Raw genomic sequence first — 26,065 nt, 5'->3', positions numbered from 1 at the left:
TGGTGAAACGCCTGACCTTTCAGGATAAAGTGTTTTAATGGAAGTCAAGTAACCTCACCTGTCAAAGTTGTTGATAGAGAAAAATGTGGAGCTCAAGGAAGTAAAAATGGCTAAAGACACCACTAAAGGGTGGTTAGTGCAGTTGTGGGAATGTGTTAGTCTGGAAACTTTAGAGAAACAACTCCGCAGAAATTCATGTATAAAAGATAGTTTTATATCAATGTTAAATGCATATAATGAGAACATCTTACCTAGAGCAGCCCAAGCTCACTAGTCCAAAATTATCTCATATGTTGGCCACCAATCCACAAAGTCTCCCTTCATCTCACAAAAGTGATGATATTATGCCGACTGCACATGGAAAGCCAAGTCAGTTAAAGGGTAATCATCTCAGGTTTGGAAGAGGTCTTCACACGGCTGCCTTGCACCCGGTGCTGTATCACAGTAGGTCCATGTGGCTGCTGCTCAGAGATGTCTTGCCAGAAGTGAGCCATGGAAGCAATGGCTGTTAACTGACTAAGGCATCTTCTCCCTGGACTGACCTTCACAAAGCAAGAGACCCTGGAACTCGAAAAGCGAGGCTCATGGAACCATGTTTGTCTCTGCCCTTCAATAATCCCCACTTGTGTTTATCAGCCAGGTTGGTGTGGGGCGAGGTCAGATGCTCCCTGAAGGCAGTTGCTGCCAGACTGCGGTCTCTGCCCACGAAAGGGGTAGGCTTGTTCCCTGCTGCTGGAGACAATGGATTACTTCTCCCTAAGGCTTGGGACCATTAGCTAGTTCCTGTAGGTGGAGTTCACACCCTGCTGATAATGGTTCCTATGGAGATCCAGAGAACAGGTCAAGTTAAGCTGCCATCCTAAATCTAGGATCTGCCCATCTTGTCACATGTATACCCCCAATCCGTCCTCTTCCTATTACATATATGTCCCTAGACCACCCCCTCATTGCTGTATAACCTATACTGCAACCCCTTCCTGTGACGTATGTCTTTACTTGTAATTGCACACCCCCAAAAGGTATATAGGCCTGGGTTAGCAGTAGAGTGCCCTCTCTCTCGCTGGCCTCTCTGTTCCCTCACTCTTTCCGCTCACCTCTCCCATCCTCTTACTTGTAATTGCACACCCCCAAAAGGTATATAAGCCTGGGTTAACAGTAGAGAGCCCTCTCTCTCGCTGTCCTCTCTCACTCCCTCACTCTTCCCCCTCTCCTCTCCCATCCTCTCTCCCTTGTTCCCTTCCCCCTTGTCCTCCTTCCCTTCCCCCTCTCTCCACGTGGACTACCAAGAGGGGCTGAGGTGAGCAATGCTACGATGAAACGTGTCTGAATATCTCTTTTATCTCTCATGCTCTCAATGACTTTAATATATATACATCTCAACCATACAATTGTGCTTATTGAACCCACGATTGGTGGGGGGGGCTGGAACACCCACCTCATATTACAAATGGCACCCATAGCGTGGCGATATTAGTTATTTCCCATGTACCAATTGCACGGCCCCACCGGAATGTAGAGTTAATCGGAAAATTGTGTGAAGTGTGGATCCAGAGTGGAGATTGGCAAATAAGTAGTGGAAATAGTGAATGAGCATTTTAAAGAGGACAATGGGGCAAGGTAAAAGTAAACCTGTGACTTATGGCACTATGCTCATCTACTTACTAAAAAGACAGGGTGTAAAAGTAATGAAGAAAAAGATGCAATGTTTTCTAAAAGTGGTAAAAAGGTATAATCCATGGTTCCCAGAGGAAGGAACTTTTGACCTAGAGACCTGGGAAAAGGTCATTGTAAACTTAAAGAAAGCACACAGAGATGGAGAGAGTATCCCCGTGGAGACATGGTCTCTGTGGGTTCAAGTTAAGACGGTCTTAACTTTAAGGAGGAAGAGAATGAGGATTATCAGTGTAGTGAGAAGTCTTGTGTGAGCTATCCAAATCTAGAAAAGAAAGCTAACATGTCTGTGACTGAGCATGATTTAGGTGATGAAACTTTAGGTAAAACTGATAAAGCAGGGATTGATTTGTTATGCAAAGCCCCTGATTCTAAAAGGAACCTCAAGGTCAAAGCCTAAATGCCCTTGGGGGACTTCAGCCTCCGAAGGTTTAAAGGTGATAAAGTACTAGAGGCAGCGGATCCCAAGACCCAAAGCGAGGCTATGAAACAATCCCAAGAAGCTCCCTTGCTTTCAAATGTAGGAAAAACTGAGAGAAAACACCAGCAAAGTAGTGAGAAGCGCCTAAGATACCCAAACTTAAACCAGATGAGAAGCAGTCAGGATGGGTTTCAGGGAGATGAGAAGATTTTAGACAGAACTGAAAAAACTAAGCCTGAGTCAGAAGGGGGCATAGTAAAAGCATCTGCTCCCTGGCTGGATTGTAAAACAATTAAGCAATCCAGCGCTGGAGGTAGAGAGATTAGCTCCAAATAAATGCAAACTAGGAGAGCTAACACAGAAGATGAAGTTCTGGAGGTAGAACTTCAAGATTTACGGGTCAAGAAGATGAGCTCAGAGAAAAGAAGCAAAGAGGTGAAGCATAGGAAAGCACCTTTACTTTCAAGAGTAGAAAAATGGGTTGCAGAAGGAGATTTAGAATTTAGAATATCTTATCCTATTAGAGTTGTTAGCAGACAGCCTTGTGGGAAATACCCACAAGGAATTCACAATGCCTTTCCTTTTAAGTTGCTAAAAGATCTCAAGTAGGCAGTCAATGATTATGGCCCAGACTCACATTTTGTAATTAGCATGATAAGGGCTTTCACTGAGTCTGAGAGCTGGACCGCTACAGACTGGAGAGCTTTAGGGAGAATGTGTCTTTACTCTTCAGAATATCTGCAATATCAAATGCTGTGGAAGGAAGCAGCCCTTTGAATAGCACTCAAGAATGCTGAGGATGGGATAGATATAGGAATTCTTCAATCACTAGGGGATGAGAATTATATCACAGTTGAGTCTCAACTACAGTTTACTGAACAGACAATAGGACAAATACGTGAAGTTTGCCTAAGGGCCTGGGAAAAGATAATTCCATCAGAAGAGAGAAAGCCAAGTTACACAGCTATAAGACAACGGAATGATGAGCTTTGTGCTGACTTTGTGTCCCGACTGGAATGTTGTAGCCTACTGTCGATTCCCAGAAAAAAAACAACCCAGACCGCCGACAAGTTCAAAAGAAAAGTTTTATTACCTGCGCAGGACTGTCAGCCCTCTTGAGAGGAGACTGAGCAGTCCCTCGTTCACTTTTCCAAAGGTTTTTATACTTTTGCAATGTGCAGATATGCAAGCAAGCAGAGTACAGAAACATCATATTGTGGTTAGCCATTCTTAGTCAAACAATAACTGCTCTTAGTTGAACAATAATCGTTCTAGTTGTTCTTCCAAGCCTTTTGAACATAAATTTCTTTCGGTACGGTCCGTTGCACTTGTCATCACAGCCTGCCTCCCTAATATCAGCTAGTTCATGTATAGTTCATAGTTAGTTCATTTATAGTTCATAATGGCTTCTGTCAGCTCAAAATGGCTTCACTCTTGTCAAGGCTGTTTAAGCTTTTCCTAGAGCTACTACAGAAAATGCTATTTCCAAATGTGTAAAAAATGTCCAGGCAGTAAAAGACCTACTGCATAAGCTATCCTATGATTTCTCTAATAAACAGTGTTAAAATGCCTTGAATCCCTACAGGGAACATGGCATGCTGCTAGATTATCTTAGGATATGCAGGAATGTGGAGACAGAGGAATACAAAGTCAACCTCATGGCAGCTGCACTGGCAAATTATATCGGACCTAGAAGATGCTTTAGTTGCGCAAAGACAAGTCATCTTCAAAGACCATGTAGGGAGATCAGGCTGCAGCCATCGAGACCGGGTTCAAAAGACGCTGAACTTTGCTCACGCTGTAGGAAGGGAACTCATTTGACGAGTCAATGTGGCTCAAAATTCGACAGTAACGGGTTGCAATTAGCCAAGGCTACCTGGTGGGAAAATAGTTGAAGGAGCTTGATCCAAGTCCCGCCTAACAGAGCTCAGAAGGCACAGCCTCTGCCTAACCCAGAAAAAGAATCTTTGAATGGCAGAAATCGCAGGTATCACCACCCTCACAGCAGGAGACCAGACTTGCCAAACTTACAGAACCCCAGCCTCTGTTCTCGCTAAAGTTGGTTTGACTAGCCAAGAGATAGCTCAGAAGCCCTCACAGCAGTTTGATTCTAAAAGGCAGGAACCTCTAATTGAAAGAGTAATACAGTTTTTATCAGGAAGATTTAACCTAAGTACTCAAGGAATTAAAATTGATACTGGAGTCGATCAGAGTTGTGAGGAAAAGCCAAAAGCTATGATTAAATCAGAAATTATTAAGAGCAGTAATGGGGGTCCACTACCTCAAAGAACTATGGGATGTTTATTAGGAAAGTCTAACCTAAATTCTCAAGGTGTTCAGATTGTTGCTGGAATTATGAATCAGGATTATGAAGATATTAAGGCAGTGATAAAATCTGATATATCATGGTTCATTAAAAAGGAAGATCACTTAAGCCAATTTTTGCTTCCTTGCATTCCTAGAGTAAAAATGTATGCCTATCAGGAAAGCGTACTTCAGAAATTTGGCCACCCTTTATATCAATGGGTCTTTTGGAATGCTGTTGTGGGGAAACAAGAGCGCCCCCACATGGAATTATAAATTGAAGGGAACGGTTTTTAAACTTTGGATACAGGGACATTTCCTTAGGGCATTCCGGAGGGCCTAAGACCCTCCCATTAATCTCACCTAAATCCAGCTTGGAAGGAATGAGTGAAGTTAACCAAGAGAGACTATTCCCAGATTGTAAAATCATACAATATGAGAAGCCTGAAAGTCAAAATGGCTTAAATGAGCCTATAACCTTATTGGTAAGCTTGGAGAAAAAAAATGTCTGTTTGGTAAGTTACTTCCAAATCAGCTGAATAAATGTATTAAATTTTTTTTCAGCATTTCAAAGTATAGTAAAAAGTGCTCCCAATTAGTTAGCTCTTTCAATTCTCTGAGACCTGGGAGCGAAAATTTACATAACAATGAAGGCTCTCTAGTCGTTTTACTGGGTCAAAGCCTATCAAGTTAACTGAGATTGCTAACAGTGCTTTGAAATCTAAATTGTTAAAACAGAAGGGGGAGAAGAGGAATCTTATGTATGATGAATTTCATTTGGTCAATTTAACCAAAAAAATTTCCTCCTTACTAAAAGCTTGTAACAAAATTAGGGCAGATAAACACATTTTCACTTCTACAGAGAAAACTGATCATAAGAAGTCCCAAGTAGATGGAAATCACGTTTGGGATCAGGGTCCATTCACCTGGAGAAAGGGCTATGCATTTATTTTTCTGCAGAATAAAGCTGATGGACTCCCCTGGGAAGGACGCAATCACGTCCAGAGAAAGATGGACACGAAGGACACAAAGGAACCACAAAAGCTTAATCATAATTCCTTTTTCAGGTTAATGACACCCCGAAGAGACGGGCTATTTGTTTATATTTTCACAGGCAATGAAGATAAATGGATTTCTCTTCAGCCAGCTAGTCTCAGAAGAAATCAGGAAAGCTGATGTGTGACCTGTCCTGTTACTGAAGTTATTCAAAACGTCAAGAAGTCCTCGCAGATTCCTGAGAATGGTGATTGTTGAATGCTGAGATATTTCTTCCATTGTTGACGCTGTCTGAGAGAAATTCTGGGACTCTTATGACAGCTGAACATTTTATACACTAGTGACTGGATTATTACTACAGACTGTTTTGCTGAAAGATCAAGATTTTGGACTTGTCAATGCTATACTGTGATTGGAATGTAACTGACTTCTGTGTAACTCCTTACCTTTATAATGTAACATTTCATGATTGGGATATGATTAAGAAACATTTGCAAGGGCTTAAGGGGAACATTTCATTAGATGTGATTTAGCTAAAAGAATATTTTCTATACATTCAAGGGTGGATTTAAGGCATTCCATTAGCTGAGGTATTTAAACAAATGGTGGTTGGCATAGAAAGAGGCTGGATCCCACGTGCTTGGGTTCAAAGCATTTCACATAGCTTAAGTTCTCATCTGACTGTGTTATTTATTCATCATATTTTTTATGTTCACAGTCTCATGTTGCTTCTGTAGGAAGCTAAGAGATATGAACAGAGACCATGTTGCCTCCGTGACAGTATTAAATCTTAAACATAATACGGAAAGGGGAAATAATGTGGGATACTAGCATTGAGGAAAATAACGCTGGGACTTATGCCCTGACTGGGACGGAGGGAATCTGGAAGGCCAGTTTCCAAGGTAGGAAGGCTACCACTCTGGTAGTTGGAGATAATAGTCCAAGTACGTTTTCCTGCGTTAGTCTGTCATTTCCACAGTTTCTCCCTCTAAAGCTGTGCTGCCTTACAGTGAGCACATGGTTAATTCAATCTCCCTATAGAAGCAGATATTCCTATTTGGCCCCATTTCTTCCCGCTGCCTTATCCGATTTCTCACATACTCCCTCCAATAGCAAATGAGCATAAGGGGACTTTATCCCCCGTGCCTGAATTAAAAATGTTTCTATAAACCTGAATTTTGGCTACATTAATTGGATCATGAAGTTTTGTCTTGGCAGCGTTTAATGTATAGAAAATAACCAGGTCACCCATGAGGCTTTTGAATTTTTTATATAAAAGGGGGACTTGTGGGGGGAGATCAGATGCTCCCTGAAGGCAATCACTGCCAGACTGCTGTCTCATCCCACCACAGGGGTGGGCCTGCTCCCAGCTGCTTGGGACAATGGATTATTTCTCCCTAAGGCTTGCAACCATTAGCTTGGTTCCTGTAGGTGGATTCACACCCTGCTGATAATGGTTCCTATGGAGATCCAGAGAACAGGTCAAGTTAAGCTGCCATCCTAAATCAAGAATCAATCTTGTCACATATATACCCCCAATCCCTCCTCTTCCTATTTTGTGTTTGTCCCTAGACCACCCCCTCATTTATGTATAAACTATAGTGCAACCTCTTCCTGTGACGTATGTCTTTAGCTGTAATTAGTGGGCTTGCATGCTCCCAAAAGGAATATAGGCCTGGGTTAGCAATAGAGAGCCCTCTCTCTTGCTGGCCTCTCTTGCTCCGTCACCCTTCCCCCTCTACTCTCCAGTACTCTCTCCTTTGTTCCCTTTCCCGTTGTCCTCCTTCCCTTACCCCTCTATCCACCTGGACCACCAAGCCAGGCTAAGGTGAGCAATGCTACCATGAAACATGTCTGAATATCTCTTTTATCTCTCACGCTCTTAATGACCTTAATATAATATATATACATCTCAACCATACAATTGTGCTTATTGAACCCAGGATTAGTGGTGGAGGGCTGAAACCCCCACCTCATACCACATGCTGGCACAATAAGCTAACTACCTCAGCGAGCAAACCTTGTTGTGAATCACAGGAAGATACAAAAAGTGCCATCATTTAATGCACTTAGGACACACATGAACCTGCAGGATTCAGATTTTCCCAAATTCTCTTGATTATAGAAAATGGTAATACTTGTTGCCCACAGAAAAAGGAAGTAGTGGGGGCACTCCTGAAATGACAAACATGACTGGGCGAGACAACGCAGCGTGCCAGCCCAGTATATGAAGGATTCACTGTTTTCCTTCACATCCAAGCAAATCCAGTAGGTAAGGGTTGAGATGAGATAAGTGAAGCTATTTGAGGCCCCATTTGGTTGAAGCAGGCTAAGTACCAGAAGGATTCTCTCTTCCTTTGGATTCATGAATCTCCTGGAAATAAGTTTGTAGCTAAAATATGAGAACCCGCTTGAAGCACAATTGAACTGGTGTAAACGCAATTCCTAGTGGAAAAGTTGTGACGCACCTGACCTTTCCCAATAAAGTGTTTTAATGGAAGTCAAGTATCCTCAGCTGGAAATGTTGTGGGTAGAGAAATATGTGGAGCTCAAGTAAGTATAAATGGCTAAGGCATGACTCAAGGGAGGTTTGCGCAGCTACGTGAGTGTGTTAGTCTGGGAACTATGGAGAAACAACCCCACAAAACCTCGTGTATAAAAGAGAGTTTTATACAAATGTAAACTGCGCATTAAGAAAACATCCTACTCATAGCTGCCCAAGCTCCCAAGTCCAACATTATCCCATATGTGCGCCAACAATCCACAAAGTCTTCCACCATCTCACAAAAGAGAGGAAATGAGGCCGACTGCAGGGGGAAAGCCAAGTCAGTGAAACTGAAATCATCTCAGGATTGGCGGGGGTCTCCACATGGCTGTCTGGCCCCAAAGGATGTGTCATGGTAAGTCCATGTGGCTTCTGCTCAGAGGTGCCTTACAGGAAGTGAGCCTTGGAAGCAAAAGCAGTTAACTGGCAAAGGCATCTTATCCATGGATTGACCTTCACAAAGAAAGAGACCCAAAAAATTGAAAAGCGAGGCTGACCAAACCATGTATCCCTCCGCCCTTCAATTAACCCCGTCTGTATTTATCGTCCAATTTGGGATGATAAGTTTACAACCTCAGTGAGAAAACCTTGTCGTGAAACACAAGAATATACATAAAGCTCTATTGTTTGATGTTATTAGGACACACAGGAACCTACAGGATTCAAGATTTCCCATATCCTAATGATTAATTGGAAATTATAATGCTTGTTGCCCACAGAAAAGAAAGCGCTAGGGGCACTCTTGAAATTCCTGAAATAACCCTGGCTGAGGCCACACAGAAGGGCAGCCCAGAAAATGCAGGATTCACTGTTTTCTTTCACATCCAAGCAAGTCCAGGAGGTAAGGGTTGAGCTGAGATAAGTGAAATAGTTTGAGGCCCCGAAGGGTTCTCTCTTCCTTTATATTCATGAATCTCCTGGAGAGAAGTGTGGAGCTAAGATATGAGAAACTTCTTGAAGCATCATTGAACTGATGTAAAAGCAATTCCTCGTGGAAAAGTTGTGGTGAAACACCTGACCTTTCCCAATAAAGTGTTCCAATAGAAGTCAAGTACCCTCACCTAGCAAAGTTGTGGGTAGAGAAAAATGTTGAGCACAAGGAAGTAAAAATGGCTAAACACACCACTGAAGGTAGGTTACCACAGCTTTGGGAGTGTGTTAGTCTGGGAAATTTAGAGAAACAAATCCACAGAAATTTATGTATAAAAGAGAGTTTTATATAAATGTTAAGTGTACATCAAGAACATCCTACACAGAGCTGCCTAAGCTCAGAAATCCAGAATTATCCATATGTTGGCCAACAATTCATAAAGTCAACGTCCATATCACAAAAGAGATGAAATTATGCCAACTGCAGGGGGAACGCCAGGTCAGTGAAAGGGTAATCATCTCAAGTTTCCTGGGGGTCTCCACAAGGCTACCCGGCACACAGGGCTGTCTCACAGTAGGTCTATGTGGCTTGTGCTGAGAGATGCCTTGAAGGAATTGAGCCATGGAAGCAATAGCTGTTAACGGGCTAAGGCATCTTCACCTTGGACTGACCTTCACAAAACAAGCGACCCTGCAATACCAAAGGCGAGGCTCACCAAGCCATGTAACCCTGAGCCATTCAATTATGTGTTTATCGGCCAGTTTGGGATGATACGGTAGCTACGTAAGTGAGCAAACCTTCTTGTGAAACACAGGAACATATATAAAGCTCCATTGATTAATGCAATTAGGATGCACATGAACCTGCAGGATTCAAGGTTTCCCATATCCTCTTGATTATGGGAAATGGCAATGCTTGTTGCCCACAGAAAAAGAAGTCCTTGGGGCACTCTGGAAATGACAAACGTATCTCTGGGTGAGGCAAGGAATAAGCGCAGCCCAGGAAATGCAGGATTCAGTATTTTCCTTCTCATCCCAGCAAATCCAGGAGGTAAAGTTTCACCTGAGATAAGTGAAACTATTTGAGGCCCCATTTAGTAGAGGCAGGCTAAGCCCCAGAAGGATTTTCTCTTCCTTTATATTCATGAATCTCCTGGAGATAAGTTTGTAGCTAAGATACGAGAAACCATTTGAAGCACCAATGAACAGATATAAAAGCTATTCCTCATGGAAGAGTTCTGGCAAAACACCTGACCTTTCCCGACAAAGTGTTTAAACGGAAGTCAAGGATCCTCAACTGGCAATGTTGTGGGTAGAGGAAAATGTGGAGCTCAAGTAAGTATAAATGACTAAAGACATGACGGAAGGGATGTTTGCATGGCTACATGAGTGTGTTAGAAACATTGGAAAAACAAATCCACAGAAACTCGTGTATAAAAGTTTTATATAAATGTAAAGTGCACATCAAGAAAACATCCTACCCATAGCTGCCCAAGCTCCTCACAAGTCCAACAGTATCCCATATGTGCACCAAAAATCCACAAAGTCTTCCACCATCTCACAAAAGAGATGAAATTAGGCCGACTGCGGTCGGGGGAGGAGGGGGGCCAAGTCAGTGAAACGGAAGTCATCTCAGGATTGGAGGGAGTCTTCACATGGCGGTCCTGCACCCAAGGCTGTATCTCAGTAGGTCCATGTGGCTTCTGTTCAGAGATATCTTGCAGGAAGTGAGCCTTGCAAGCAAAAGCAGTTAACTGGCTAAGGCGTCTTCACCCTGGACTGACCTTCACAAAGGAAAAGACCCCAGAACTTGAAAAGCAAGGCCAACAAAGCCAAGTATCCCTCTGCCCATCAATTAACCCCACCTGTGTTTTTTGACAAGTTTGAGATGATAAGCTAACAACCTGAGTGAGAAAGCCTTGTTGTGAAACACAAAACATACATACAACTCCATTGTTTAATGTAATCAGGACGCACAGGAACCTGCAGTATTCAAGGTTTCCCATATCCTAATGATTATGGGAAATGGTAATGCTTGTTGATCATAGAAAAAGTGAGTGCTAAGCATACTCTTGAAATGACAAACATATCTCTGAGTGAGGCAACACAGAAGGCTCGCCCAGGAAATGCAGGATTCACTGTTTTCCTTCACATCCAAGCAATTCCAGGAGGTAAGGGTTGAGCTAAGATAAGTGAAACTGTTTGAAGTCCCATTTAGTAGAGGCAGGTTAATCAAAAGAAGGATCTCTCTTACTTTATATTCATGAATCTCCTGGAGATAAATTTGGAGCTGAGATATGTGAAACAGCTTGAAGTTCCATTTGAACTGATGTAAAAGCAATTCCTCATTGAAAAGTTGTGGTGAAATACCTGGCGTTCCTGATAAACTGTTTTAACCCCACCTGGCAATTTTGTGCGTATAGAAAAATGTAGAGCTCAGGAAAGTTAAAATCCTAAAAGACACCACTGAAGGGAGGTTAGCGCAGCTATGAGAGTGTTTTAGTCTGGGAACTTTAGAAAAACAAATGCACAGAAATTCAGATATAAAAGAGAGTTTTATATAAATGTTAAGTGCACATCAAGAAAACATCCTGCCCAGAGCTGCCTAAACTCAGAAATCCCACATTATGCCATATATTGGCCACCAATCCACAAAGTCTCCCTCCATCTCACAAAAGAGCCCAAATTATGTCGACTGCACAGGGAAAGCCAAGTCAGTGAAAGGGTAACCATTTCCAGTTTGGCAGGGTTCTCCACATGGTTGCCTGGCACCTGGGGCTGTATCACAGTAGGTCCATGTGGCTATTGCACAGAGATGTCTTGCAGGAAGTGAGCTGTGGAAGCATTTGCTGTTAACTGGCTAAGGTATCTTACCCTGGACTGACCTTCACAAAGCAAAAGACCCTGGAACTCCATAGCCAAGGCTCACTGAGCCATGTATGCCTCTACCCTTCAATTAATCCCACCTGTGTTTATCAGCCACGTTGGGACTGTAAGCTAACTATCTGATTGAGCAAACCTTGTTGTGAAACATAGAAAGATACATAAAGCTCCATTGCTTTATGCAATTAGGACGCACAGGAACTTGCAGGATTGAAGGTTTCCCATATCGTCATGAATATGCGAAATGGTAATGCTTGTTGAACCCAGAAAAACCAAGTGATGGCTGCAAATTTGAAACAACAAACAACCCTCTATGAGGCAACGCAGAAGGACAGCCCAGGAAGTGCAGGATTCACTGTTTTCCTTCACATCCAAGAAAGTCCAGGAGGTAAGGTTTGAGCTGAGATAGGTGAAACTGTTTGACGCCCCATTGAGTAGAGGCAGGCTAAGCACCAGAAGGATTCTCTCTTCTTTTATATTCATGAATGTCCTGGAGATAATGTGGAGCTAAGATATGAGAAACCGCTTGAAGCACCATTGAACTGATGTAAAAGCAATTCCTCATGGAAAAGTTGTGGTGAAACGCCTGACCTTTCCTGAAAAAGTGTTTTAACTGAAGCCAAGTATCCTCACCTGGCAATGTTGTTGGTAGAGAAAAATGTGGATCTCAAGGAAGTAAAAATGACTAAAGACATGACTGAAGGGAGGTTCGCACAGCAACTGTGAGCATGTTAGTCTGGAAACTTTGGAGAAACAAATCCACAGAAACTCGTGGATAAAAGAGAGTTATGTATAAACATAATGTGCACATCAAGAAAACATCCTACCCATGGCTGCCCAAGCTCACGAGTCCAACACTATCTCATATGTTGGCCACAAATCCACAAAGTCTCCCTCCATCTCACAAAAGAGAAGAAATTATGCCTACTGCACGAGGAAAGCCAAGTCAGTGAAAGGGTAATCATCTCAGGTTTGGCGGAGGTCTCCACACGGCTCTCTGGCACCCGGGGCTGTATCACAGTAGGTACAGAGCTTCTGCTCTGAAATGTCATGCAGGAAGTGAGCCATGGAAGCAATAGCTCTTAACTGGCTAAGGCATCTTAAACCTTGACTGACCTTCACAAAGCAAGAGACTGTAGAACTCGAAAGGCAAGGCTCTCAGAGCCATGTATACCTCTGCTCTCAATTAAACCCACCTGTGTTTATCAGCCAGGTTGGGACGATAAGCTAACTAACTCTGTGAATAAATCTTGTTGTGACACACAGGAAGATACATAAAGCTCCATTGTTTAATGCACTTAGGACGCTCAGGAACCTGCAGGATTCAAGTTTTCCATATCATCTTGATTATGGGAAATGGTAATGCTTGTTGCCCACAGAAAAGTGAAGTGCTTGGGGCACTCTTGAAATGACAAACGTAACTCTGGTTGAGGCAACGCAGACGGGCAACCCAGGATAGGGAGGATTCACTGTTTTCCAAGCAAGTCCAGGAGGTAAGGGTTGAGGTGGGATAAGTGAAGCTGTTTGAGGCCCCATTTAGTAGAGACAAGCTAAGTCCCAGAAGGATTCTCTCTTCCTTTCTATTCATGAATCTCCTGGAGATAAGCTTGTAGCTAAGATATGAGAAATGCTTGAAGCACAATTGAACTGGTGTAAATGCAATTCCTAGTGGAAAAGTTGTGATGACGCACCTGGCCTTTCCCAATAAAGTGTTTCAATGGAGGTCAAGTGTCCTCACCTGGCAAAGTTGTGGGTAAAGAAAAATGCCAAGCACAATGAACTAAAAATGGCTAAACACACCACTGAAGGTAGGTCCCCCGCAGCTTTGTGAGTGTTTTAGTCTGGGAACTTTAGAGAAACAAATCCACAGAAATTCATGTATTAAAAGAGAGTTTTATATAAATGTTAAGTGCACATCAAGAACATCCTACCCAGAGCTGCCCAGCCTCACAAATCCATCTCATATGTTGGCCACCAATTCATAAAGTCAACGTCCATATCACAAAAGAGACTAAATTATGCCAACTGAAGGGGGAACGCCAAGTCAGTGAAAGGGTAATCATCTCAGGTTTCACGGAGGTCTCCACAAGACTGCCCGGCACCCGGGGCTGTATCATGGCAGGTCCATGTGGCTTCTGCTCAGAGATGTGTTGTTGCAGGAAGAGAGCCTTGGAAGCAAAAGTGATTAACTGGCTAAGGCATCTTCATTCTGGACTAACCTTCACAAAGCAAGACACCCAAGAAATTGAAAAGCGAGCTGACCAAGCCATGTATCCCTCTGCCCTTCAATTAACCCCACCTGTGTTTATCTGCCAGTTTGGGATGATAAGCTAACAACCTCAGTGAGCAAACCTTGTTGTGAAAAACAGGTAGATACTGTTGTACATAGGCCGGACAAGAACAAATGAGACGTGAGATTGGAAGAATTAAAAGAGCTTATTGAAACCTGCACAGGGACCAGCCGCCCGAAAGAGAGGGTGTTTGGCTAGCTGGCCCTGTTTACTTCCAGACTTAGGTTTTTATAGGGTGTTATCAAACAATTGAGCTGTGCAGCTGTGAAAGCAAGCTGGTACAGAAGCAGATCTTGCAGTTAGGCGGTTAAGCACAACTTCCTGGTCCAGGATAGTCTGTTGCCAGTTCTAAGAACAAGGGGCTATTTGGTTTTTCTGAGAATGTTATGAGGCCTAAGGTTGCACTTATGGTCTGATGCAGAATGTTTGATCAATACAAAATGACTTTACTTAGGCTCACTGTTACTTTTCCCCCTGTTCTTGTTGCACCTGTGAATCTTCCAGGTGTGAGCTCTCATATGACTGTGGCGGTGGCTTACTTTGGGTTAGTCGCTCGTATGATTTGCTAAGCACCAACAACTTAACAGATTGTATCCGGTCCTGCAAAACTGGACTAGCTTGTTGATGATGAGCCGCCCGTAGGTCAGTCCTATTAAAAGCAAGAGTTGCGGGCCAGCTAGGCTGGGCAGCAAAGTGGTGAGCCAGGGTGACCAGTTGAACATTTGTTGAAACCATCCTTCTTGACCTTTTCTACTTTTTTCCTGTTCACTAAGTCTTTTTCTAACTAGGGCTAAACTATTTTTAATTATTCCTGAATGATTGGCATAAAAGCAACAGGTTTCTCCTAGGGCTATACATAAACCCCCTTGCTTGAGGAACAAGAAGTCAAGACCCCGCCTATTTTGCAGTACTACTTCAGCTAAAGAGTTAAGAGATTTTTTTTAATTGTTGACAGAGCTTTTAAGTCTTGCAAATCATTATTAATTTGATGGCTAAGTAGTTTGAGGCTTTGGGGGGACCTGGGGAGGAGGAGGCAGTGCAGCCTGGGACTTTACAGGGACCTGAGGAGGGTTTAGAATTTGGTGGGTCCGATGGCCTGTGCAGGTAGTGTGGGGGCTGGTCGCTTTTGAATGGTAATCATGGCACCAGGGTCTTGTTTTTCACCATAAAACCTGACTCCTCAAGTTTTTCCAGTTAACCACTCACTGGAGATATGGTTTTTAATTGGCCACCTTATGGGATTACACTTTTTACCATGCATTGAGTGGGTTTACTTTTTTCCCCCCACAAGTGGGAGTAAGGGTCTTTTTGTGTTGGTACCCAATAACCTACAACCATAGTTTCGCATCTACACTGGTCGCAATAAAATTTAGCCTTACTTGACAACGTGGAGAGCCACTGGCAGGGCAGGCATAAATATCCACACTTTGTAGGTTTTTTTCTCTGTCTAGAACTCCACACCCCACTAATTGCAAGGGAAATTCTTGGCCCGGGGTGACCCGGGGCCACAGTTGGCAGGCGTCAAACTCAAAAGTGGGGGCAATTATGATGGGGACACTGGTATTTATAATTTTGCCCGTGCTGAAGTCAGTCAGGGTCCATATGTAGACAACTGACTTGTGGGGGCTTGCCTTGACCCCAGTGCCAGACAGTAAGATGTGTCCAATTAAGACAGCTTGTGCAGCTTGATTTTTAGTGGGTCGTCTGATTTTTGCACAATCCATTTTTCAGGACGGAGTTCTTTTGAGGCCTTTTTTATTTGGGTGTAGTGGATCCATGGCAGCTTCCCAGCAACCTTTACTGCCATAGGGTGTTGAAAATTATCTGGTAAGGTCCAGTTCACCTTGGCTGCAAGGCAGGCACCTTGTGTCGTTTGACCCAGGGCCAATCACCTGTATCTATGTTCTAGAGAGGTCCAAGCTTTCTAGCCAGGTCGGGCCTATTGGCCAGATTGGGTCCAGCTCCATCTGGAAGGTGGTAATGGCTTTCCACCAAGGCGTTGTTGGTGTTGCAGATTTCTTGGACTACCTGTATGAATTTTAAAAGTTCAGCATTAGTAAGACAGGTTAATTGGTCTATACCTATGGTTGGTAAGAGAGGAGGTGGCCGGCCATATAGAATTTCAAAAGGTGTTCGGTTTTTGAGGTAAGGAGTATACTGCACACGCAACAGGGCAAAAGGCAAAAGTCTGACCCAGTTTTCACCAGTTTCTGTGCATAATTTAGTTAAACCTTCTTTTAGAGTTTTATTCATTCTTTTTACCTGCCCTGAGCTTTGAAGCCAGTAGGCACAGTGAAGTTTCCAATTAATGCATAATGCTTCACTAATAGTTTTAGAAATGTGTGTTACAAAGGACGGGCCATTGTCAGAGCCAATTTGTAAGGGAATGTCAAACTTGCAGAGGATCTCAGTTAAGAGCAGTTTGCATACCATGGTGGCTGTCTCTGCCTTGGTCAGGAATGCTTTTGTTCATTCTGAAAAGGTGTTAACAAAAAATAACAGATATTTATAGCCATACAGTCCTGGTTTTACCTCAGTGTAGTTCACTTTCCAATATTGACCTGGCTCTCGATGCTGAAGTGGTTGATGAACCCAATGGGGGGCACTTACTTGGGCGCAAGTGATGCATTTTTACCAGCTGCTTGAGTCCACTTCTGGAGGTTTGGAATTTTGTACCTTGTAGACAAATATTGGTACAACTTGGTTCCTCCCAAATGAGTGGTTTTATGAAGATGGTCCACTAGTTCTTGCCCAACTGCTTCTGGAACTAGTCTTTGGTAGTCAGGCAGGATTAGCCATCCATCCGGGTCTTTGACACAGGCCAGCTTGGGTGCCTTTTCTGGCCAGCTGTTGGGCTAACTTAAGTTCAAGCTCAGAGTAGACAGGGTGAACAGGCTGTTTATGTTGGAGCAAAGGAGGTGGCTTCTTACCTTTGACTAGGGCTACTGTCACTCCCAGGTTTTGAGCACCCACGGCTGCTTCCTTGGCTGCTTCCTCGGCCAGGTTGTTTTTTGGTTTTTGGTTTTTGTTTTTTTACTTTTGAGTTTCCTTGGGTTTCTGTGCAGTCATGGATTGGCACCTCGGCCAGCACATGGGGCAACAGGGTTGCAGGGTTGAGAGTGGCTGTTTTGGAAAACTGGACACTGGGTGGGTTTAACAACAGTACCTGGTATTGGAGCACATGAGCATTTGTTATCCAGCTGTCAGGTGAGCTTCTTAACAGGCTTTCCACTGAGTGTCCTCCTGTGACAGTAATGTCCTGGCCCAATGTGAGCTTTGATGCTTCGTTTACCAACACTGCAGTAGCTATGGCTTGCATACATCCTGGCCAGCTGGCTGCTATTGGGTCTAGCTTTTTTTGATATGTAGGCCACGGGTCTTCTCCACAGTCCTAGGTGCTGCATAAGGACCCCCTTGGCACCCACTTACGTTCTGCTACAAAGAGTTCAAATGGTTTTTGCAGATCCGGAAGAGCTAGGGCTGGGGCTGACAGAAGGGCCCTTTTTCATTCAGGAGTTTTCAGGACTTCCTGCCCCTCTCCTTTTGTGCTTTCATAAAATGGCTTGGCGATTTCTGGAAAACCAATTATCCACAGATGGCAGTACCCCACTGAGCCCAGGAATTCACGTACCTTGCGCTTTGTCTCTGGAAAAGGTATCTGCAAGACCACATTGATCCTGCTGCTAGATAACTTTCTTGGGGGGAGGCTTCGTGGAGTCAGTAACCCAAATATGTGGCTGTCGTGATACATAACTGGGCCTTTTTTTTTTAGCAGACACTCGATACCCAACGTGGGCCAAGTGTTGTAGCAGGCTTTTGGTTGCTTTTTCTTCCCGCAGGGCAGCCACCATGATTTTTGCCATCTGCTTGTGGAGAGTACAGGTAGATCCTCCATGTTATTATAAACTTTTTGGGCTATTTCCATTAACTCACTAAGATTTTTACTCTCAAACCCCTCAAGCTTTTGTAGCTTTTGGCGGATATCTGGGGCTGATTGTGCTACAAATGCTGTGTTTATGACCGGTGATTCTTAGGGGCCTCAGGGTCGATTGGGGTGTACAGCCTATAAGCCTCTTTGAGGTGTTCAAGAAAAGCAGCTGGCAACTCACCCATAGCTTTTTGCACTGTCTTACTCACCTTAGACAGATTAATGGGCTTTTTAGCAGCCCCCCGGAGGCCCTGCCACAGAAACTGGTGATACCTTATCAGGGGGCTTCCCTGCCCTGCGTGTCCTTGAGGTCCCATGGAGAGTGCCAGGTTGGAAACAAGGCTTCTTGCAAACGTGGGGCAGCCACTGGCTGTCCGTCTGCCCTGAGTAGAATCTTCAGGGTTTCCCTCTGGATTCTTTCCCGCTCTTCCGCCGTGAAGAGAACCTGTAAAAGTTGCTGACAATCATCCCACGTGGGCTGGTGGGTATGAAAAATAGTTTCCAATAAGGAGATTAAGCCTTGGGGCTTATCAGAGAAGGACGGGTTTTGTTGCTTCCAGTTATATAAATCACTGGTGGAGAAAGGAACATAAACCATGAAAGGGACCGCCTGGTCCACCCCGGGTGGAGGAGCACTTTGTCTTAAAGGAAAAATACCGACCGGGACTTCAGCAGGCTTGCCCTGTTCGCCTTCTGCCTCAGCATATACCTTACCCCCACCACCCCAACCCCGGTGTGGGGAGGACTGAATGGGGCCGCTGCCTCTGCACTGGGTACTGTGCCCGCCCCAGCAGAAGGGTCTGGAGGAGGAGGCAGAGCAGGGGGTCCTGCTGCCTCAAGGGGGGGCGGGGCTCAGGGTGGAAGGGTTTCAAGCTCTCCTTCAGCACTCTGGAGGACAAAGTAAAGTCGCTGGGTCTTCTTGCTTTTGATCTGAGTCTCCTGTTCCACTGCCACCAGGACCTGCTTGGGGGGAAGAAACTTCCAAATATACGGAGGAGGATTAGAGGCTATGTCAATCCACACATCTATGTAGGAGATTTGGTCTGGATGACCTGGTTTTCCATAGACATATTTCTGCACCTGGTATAAAAGAGGTAGGGAACAGATGCCCTCCGAAGGCCAGCCAGGTACTCCCGCAACCCAATCCATCTCACAAAAGGACCTGAAGCAGAATGCCTTAGTTTTGAACCTGTAATTTGACATAGACCTTTTAGAAAAATCAGAAAAGTTATTGAAGAGGCACTGGAGCGGAGTCGACTGCTGTTGTCCCATGATCTTTACTCCAGCCACTGGAAATTAAATAATAACGAGTAACGAGCAGGAGCAAGAGCAAGCTTCACAAGGACAAAAACATCGATAAACAAGGAACAACAACCCTAGACATACGAGACAAATAACAAAATAATACCACCAGCGCATTAACTTACAGGAACAGGAGAACACAGGGACGTCTCCCCGGTCCTCTGCGAGCGTCCGAATATTGCGTCCAACTGAACCTATTCTCCCAATTCAGGATATGCACACCAATTTCTATAGTGCTCAGGACAGGACCCAGCAACTGGGGTGGAGGAACGTCTCTCCGAGGCCTTCCCCTAGTTGCAGCACAGGACAGGATCTGACAAATTGGGCAGAGGAATGTCTCTCCAAGGCCTTCCTCTAGTTGTGGCACTGGCTGAGGAGAACACCGGTTCCCAGGGTCTCACTTGTCCTCCTAATGTACAACCTGGACACCAGGTCTCATTGGGACCTCCAAAATGTTGTACATGAACCGGACAAGAACAACTCAGCCTCTGGTGAGAAGGAAAATAGTTTATTAAAGGGGGACAGAAAAGAGAAAAGAAAGAACCTGCGCAGGGAGCAGCCACCTGAAAGAAAGAGGGAGTTTGGCTAGCTGGCCCCGTTTGATTCTAGACTTAGGTTTTTATGGGGTCTTTTATCAAGCAGTTGAGCTGTGCAGCTGTGCAAGCAAGCTGATACAGAAGCAGCTCTTGCGGTTAGGCGGTTAAGCACAACTTCCTGGTGCAGGGTGGTCTGTTGCCAATTCTAAGAATAAGGGGCTATTTTGGTTTTTCTGAGACTGTTATAAGGCCTGTGGTTGCACCTAGGGTCTGGTGCAGAATGTTTGCTTAATACAAAATTACAGGATGATAATGGGGTGTTGGCAGGGGTGGAAGAGTACAGTGTTAAACAGAGATGAGCCACTAACACAACCAATCTCTGAGCTGAAGTACATTTCACATTCCAAGTGGAAAGGTACAGACAGCATCAGCAGAGACAAAACCCGGGAGCTGTATTAGAGATTAAAGTCTTAGCACCCCAGTTAGTAAAGGGCTGTGGATGGCAGTGCATGCCTAAAGTCCATTTGAAGGGTATCCCCATAGATTTAATCCTCAAATGAATTCTTTCTAATCATTAATAAATGTTATCCTTAAATTTTATTTGAGATTGGAGGCCCTTTTGCAGTCTAAAACAGAGCACAAGCTAGTTTCTGATGGGCAGAAATGATTCAGGAAGCACACTCAGTCAAGATCTGCTTTAGAGTAAAAAGGAGACCTCGTTTTAAATATAGTTTAAAGAGAATATGTGTTAAATCTTAGGAGACAAAGACAAAGCAAAGACACAAACAAATCATCTATCTGGATGAGAGAAGCCACCAACAGGAGGTGGAAATGGCTTCCTGGGCTCACAATTGAGATGTGAGTTAATGTGGGCATGGGGGAGGGGCAGGGCAAAGGAAACTGCCACAAAAGCATGATTGGTGGTCAATCAATACATCACAATGACAGACACTTCCATCCTCAGATAGAGAGCTTACAAGATGGGTCCTTGGTCTCCTGACCAATGCATTCAGGGGAAGGCTGATAGGGCATGGCTCCTGTCTAGGAGACTCCCTGTACTGTCTCCAGTTTGGTGACCTCCATCAAGGACACACACACAGGCAAACCTCCAAGAGAGACTGCTTCTACCTGGGCTGCCTGAAGAGGTGAAGGTAATCCACACTCCAAAGCCCTCTGCCTGAGGTCCAGATGAACTACAACATTGGTTCCTGGTCAGAAAGCATTCAATGGAGGTTAACTCTATGTGGGACTCTGCAATCTATGTGAGGACCTAATCTCTGCCGGGTTTGGGGCTGTCACTGCTATGGTACTCTTTTGCAAAGCAAGGTGCTGAGAAGGTAAGCTCTAAGAGCTCAGTCATCAGTGGGGTGGCCTGATGCCTTCAAGCCTGGCCTCTCCTTTCCGTAAAGGCCACACTGGGGTCCCCGGCTCTCATGCCGGAAACCTGACATGGAAGGGTCGGGCCCCAGGCAAAAACCCATCCCCATCGGGCCTTTCTGGCTTGAGGGGTGAGGGTGCATGAGGGACTCTGGGCAGGATAAAGGAAGCAGAGTATTCCCATGCCTGAATGCACTGAGGCCTGTACCCAGCTCAGAAAGGATTTAAATGGAACCGTCCCAGGGAATCATGGCATCCTGGAATTGGGGCAGACAGGGTGCCGGAACTGTAACCTCCTCAGGAACCAAGACACAGCTGGGGTCACCAATATGCAGGCGACTCCGCACATGGGATCGACATAGAAACATAGAGATTCATCTACCTTTGTGGGAAGCTCACTCTGAGCCTTCTCAGTCTGAGGAAGTAGGTTAAACAGGAAATTGCATCGCCTAGGTGGAGTGGGATGTCTCACCGAAGGGGTGGGGCCTGGAAGAGATGAGGTTGTCCTGGAGGAAGGGGCCGGAGGTGAGGTTCAGAACCTGGAGTGGCAACTGATTCATTCTTAGTTTCTTAGTCTGGAAGCCCGGCTGAAACCTGTCACTTTGGGTGGCCCTGCTTGCATTTGAAACACAACACACAAGCCTTGACAGAAAGACAAACTGACAGAAATTGGTGGGTGGAGCCCATGCTTCCCAACTGGGAATTTCCCCAAGAGACACTCCAGTTGCATGGACTACAGAGACACACTTGACCGCACCTGATGCCATCTGTTCCACTTGACCACGCCTCTCCTGGCCCCATATGGCTTTAACATGAACTCCTCCAACCACGCAAGTCAAAGAAGAGGCCTAAGCCTTGTCAATTCAAGAGCCACAACGGGAAGACCCTTCACAAAACTTCTTCATCCTCAGACACTGGTTTCAGGCTCTGCTCCCTATGCTACACCACCCAGCCTCCTTTTCCCTGGTGCATGCTCAGATGAGCATCTAGATTAGGAATTCCTGAAAATGCCACAGTTGTCTTCTCCTCCTCCTCTGTCTCCATCTCCTCACTGTTAAAGACTTATTTCCCCCCAATCTGTGGGTTCTGTATGACTCTTTTGATGAAACCTTTCTGTGTGCATACATGTCTTATTTTCAGCAAGTTCCAGTCATCTAATTGCCCTTCACTGACTGTGTTTCCTTTAATACATTTGTTGTGTTGAGATCTCTCCCTTCCATTTCCATATTTTTGAGTGTTTTTATCAGGGATGGGTGTTGGATAGTGTCATATGTCTTCTCATCTATTAATCTGATCATAGGGTTCTTATTATCTGTCCTGTTTATGTAGTTGGTTACATTAATAGTTTTTCTAATCTTGAAACATCCTTGCATCCCTGGTAATAATCCCACTCAGTCAAGGTGAAATATGAACTCAAAGGCAGGGATAGGTGCTCTCTAACTTAATCCATCCCATTTCCAAAAATCTGTACATAAACTGTTAGGGTCTATGTTGTAATCATCCTCCTCAACTAATTAGAGTCATGAAATCATCAAATTTGTTACTGTGTTGTTAAAATACCAGTATAATATATCCCGTTGTAGAGTGTATTTTATAAATAATTTTACCCCACATTCTCTGTAGTCGTATGTGGGAAACAGAAGGATTTTCTCAAGCTGTCTCCCTCAAATATATGCCAGACTTAGCTGCTTGAGAATGACTATACACTTGGAGGTCATCAGGAATAGATTAGGAGTCATTCTCCCTAAGAGCAATCAGCCATCTAGACCAAGCAGACACCACTGTTTATCCCACAACAAGTAGGGCCCACTCCCTTCTAATAAGGATAGTAGTTGTCTGTTTCCTTGTAGGAGACACCAGAGAGGTCAAACCCGCCCAAGGATGACCATGGTTAGGTTGCCATCATGAATCTAGGGTCCACCCATCTTGTCACATGTATACCCCTAGACCTTCCCATTCCTAAGGGCACACCCCTAGCTCATCCCCTTCCTGATACACTTATGCCTATCATAGATCCCCTTCCTACAAAGTGTATGCCTATTGTACAACTCCTTCCTGTGACGTATGTCTTCACCTGTAATTAGGGGGTTTGCACGTCCCCAGAGAGGATAAAAGCTGGGGAAGCATTAAAGTTTCTCTCTCTCCCTTCACGTGGACCACCAAACTGGGCTGAGGTGAGCAATGCTACAATGAATTGTGTCTGACTCCATTTATTTCTATATATCTCTTTTATCTCTCATGCTCTCTATAACTTTACTATAATATTTACTTATTATTGCTGTACAATTGTGCCTACCAAACCCGTAATGATTGCGCTAGGAGCTGGTTTCACCTGGAAGTCAGGCTTCAGAGTTTTCAGACTCACACAGACTGAGGTGGAGAGGCAGACCACCTCTGAAACATTAGCTATTGAAAACAATACGAATAGCAGCAGAACATCATCTGATACAGTGCCAGAAGATGGGCCCTCAGGTAGGAAGACACTCAAACTAGGATTAGGGAAGAGTTGCCTCCTCAAAAGATAGGTCCTCAGAGATCCTCAAGTTTGCCTTCAACTCATAATCACCCTATGTACAAAACACTGGTCAGTTCTGGGCCATCCCTACAATTGTATTAAAGCCTATGTGGCAGCCACTGTTATTCAGGATCTTCCTCTTTCTCAATGATCCTCCATTTTTACCTAGTGTGATATCTTTTTCCAGTAACTGGTCTTTCCTGACAACATGTCTAAATACATGAGACTAAGGCTTATCATCCTCACGTCTTAAGAGCATTCTGCCTGTTCTTCCTTCAAGATGGATGTGGTTTATTCTTCTTACAGGTCACTTCCAATATTCTCTCCAAGCAGAGTTGACCTTAATGATCTAGTCAGCAGTTCTCAACCTGTGGGTCGCGACCCCTTTGGGGTTTGAACAACCCTTTCACAGAGGTCGCCCAATTCATAACTAGAAAAATTATAGTCATGAAGTAGCAATGAAAATCATTTTATGGTTGGGGAGGTCAGCACCATATGAGGAACTGTATTAAAGGGTCATGGCATTAGGAAGGTTGAGAACCACTGATCTAGATGAGCAAATCTTTTGGTGACCTTCCTTGGGTAATATGGCATAACTCAAACTGAGAAGAAACCATTGAAACATGCATTAATCAGGATGTGGAATGTACAAAATCTGAGTCTTGGAAAATTTGAAGTCATCAAAAATGGATTTGTACAGGCCATTTTGAATCACGCAGTCATATGGTTTTCTATGCTAGAAAATAAAAATTGGAGAAGAATGACATTGCATTTATCTGCTGCCTGAACACTGCTGCCTGAAATTGTGTCACAAATGATCTTTTTAAAGTATTAAAAGCACAGAGACACCACTTTGAAGAATACGATGCTCCTTAACCTAGCTGTTGTCTTTTCAATGGCCTCAAATGCATGTTTAAAATGAACAATGAATAAGGGAGACCTGAGAAGAAATGATGCATCTGAACTAGATGTTGGTAAGGAATATTGAAATAACAATAGAGTGCCAGATGAACTAACGTGTTTTGGATTAAGTATAGCTGAATGACCCTTGGAAGCAATGATGCCAAGACTTCTTTCATACTTGGAACATGTTCTCAAAAGGATATGTTATTAGTCCATGTAGAAGGACATCGTGCTTGGTAGAAGGATAACAAATAAAGATGACCCCCAACAAGATGAATTGATTCCATGGCTGTAACAATAGGCTCTAACATAATAGTAATTGTGAGGATGGTGTAGGACCATGCAGTCTTTCTTTCTATTATATATAGGCTCACTATGGGTCTGAACTGAGGAACTTCCAGATTGTTTCCCAAAGAAGCTGTACCATCTTTCAGTGCATGAAGACACTGATTTTGCAGCATCCTAGACGATTTTTGTTATTTGTTTTATTATAGCCTTCTAGGGTGTGTGAGTGGCATTTCATTGTCATTTTGATTTGCATTTGCCAAATGATTAATTCTTTAACACTTTGTCTTCTTGAGCTGCCCTTTGAGATTTTCTGTTCAGCTCTTTGACTTCATCATTTTTTCCATTTTCCTTAGCTACTCTACAATTATGAGCAATTTCAAAATCTCTTTTGATATCCACTTTGATTGTTTTCTTGATTTCTTGTCTTTAATGACCTTTTGCTTTCTTCATATATGATTTTCTTGTTATTCCTCCCCTCTCCCCCACTCCCAGCTCATCAGGTCATTAGTGTTCATTGCATTAAGTCTGTCCAAATGTTCCCTAAGTTCAGATCAGATAGCCTCAAGATATTAGTTTGGCTCTCATGGACTTGTTTTAATATTCTTCAGTTTCAAACAATTTACAGAAATTTTAGACTAAGTTTAGAGTTGCATAGTTTGTTTCAAATATTTATCTTATATATTTAGAGTAGTGACTCAACTTCTTGACCAATTTTTAATTGATTGTCTTTTAGTTGTTGACTGGTAACACTTCTTTATATAGTCTGAATACTAGATGATTAGATATCTCACTTATGAATACTTACTGATGTAAGTTGCCTTTTTCAAATTCTTGATTGTGTCTTTTCAATTACAAGAGATTTTAATTTGATGAAGTTCAACTTAAGTACATTTTCCTTGGGTTGCTTATGCTTAAGATGTCATAATTGCTTAAAATAGAAGATATCTTAAGAAACCATTCCCTAATCCAAGGTCACAAACATTTACGGATATGTTTTCTGTTAAGGGTTTTATATATTTGGCTCTTACATTTAGATCTTAAGATCTGTTTTGAGTAAGTGTTTGCATATGGTGGAAGGTAAGAGTCAAAACCTGTTCTTTTTCCTGGGAGTATCGTTTCAACAGCATTTGCTGAAATCAAAGTGCTTTCTCCATTGACTTTTCTGGGCACTCTTTTGAATCAATTAACTATAGATGTATGAGGTTGAATTTTTACACTCTCAATTATATTCCATC

Source organism: Echinops telfairi, unplaced genomic scaffold (genome assembly GCF_000313985.2).
Source record: "Echinops telfairi isolate 266 unplaced genomic scaffold, ASM31398v2 ScPeMD7_7409;HRSCAF=8447, whole genome shotgun sequence".
Taxonomy (NCBI): Eukaryota; Metazoa; Chordata; class Mammalia; order Afrosoricida; family Tenrecidae; genus Echinops; species Echinops telfairi.
This window is presented reverse-complemented; position numbering follows the sequence as displayed.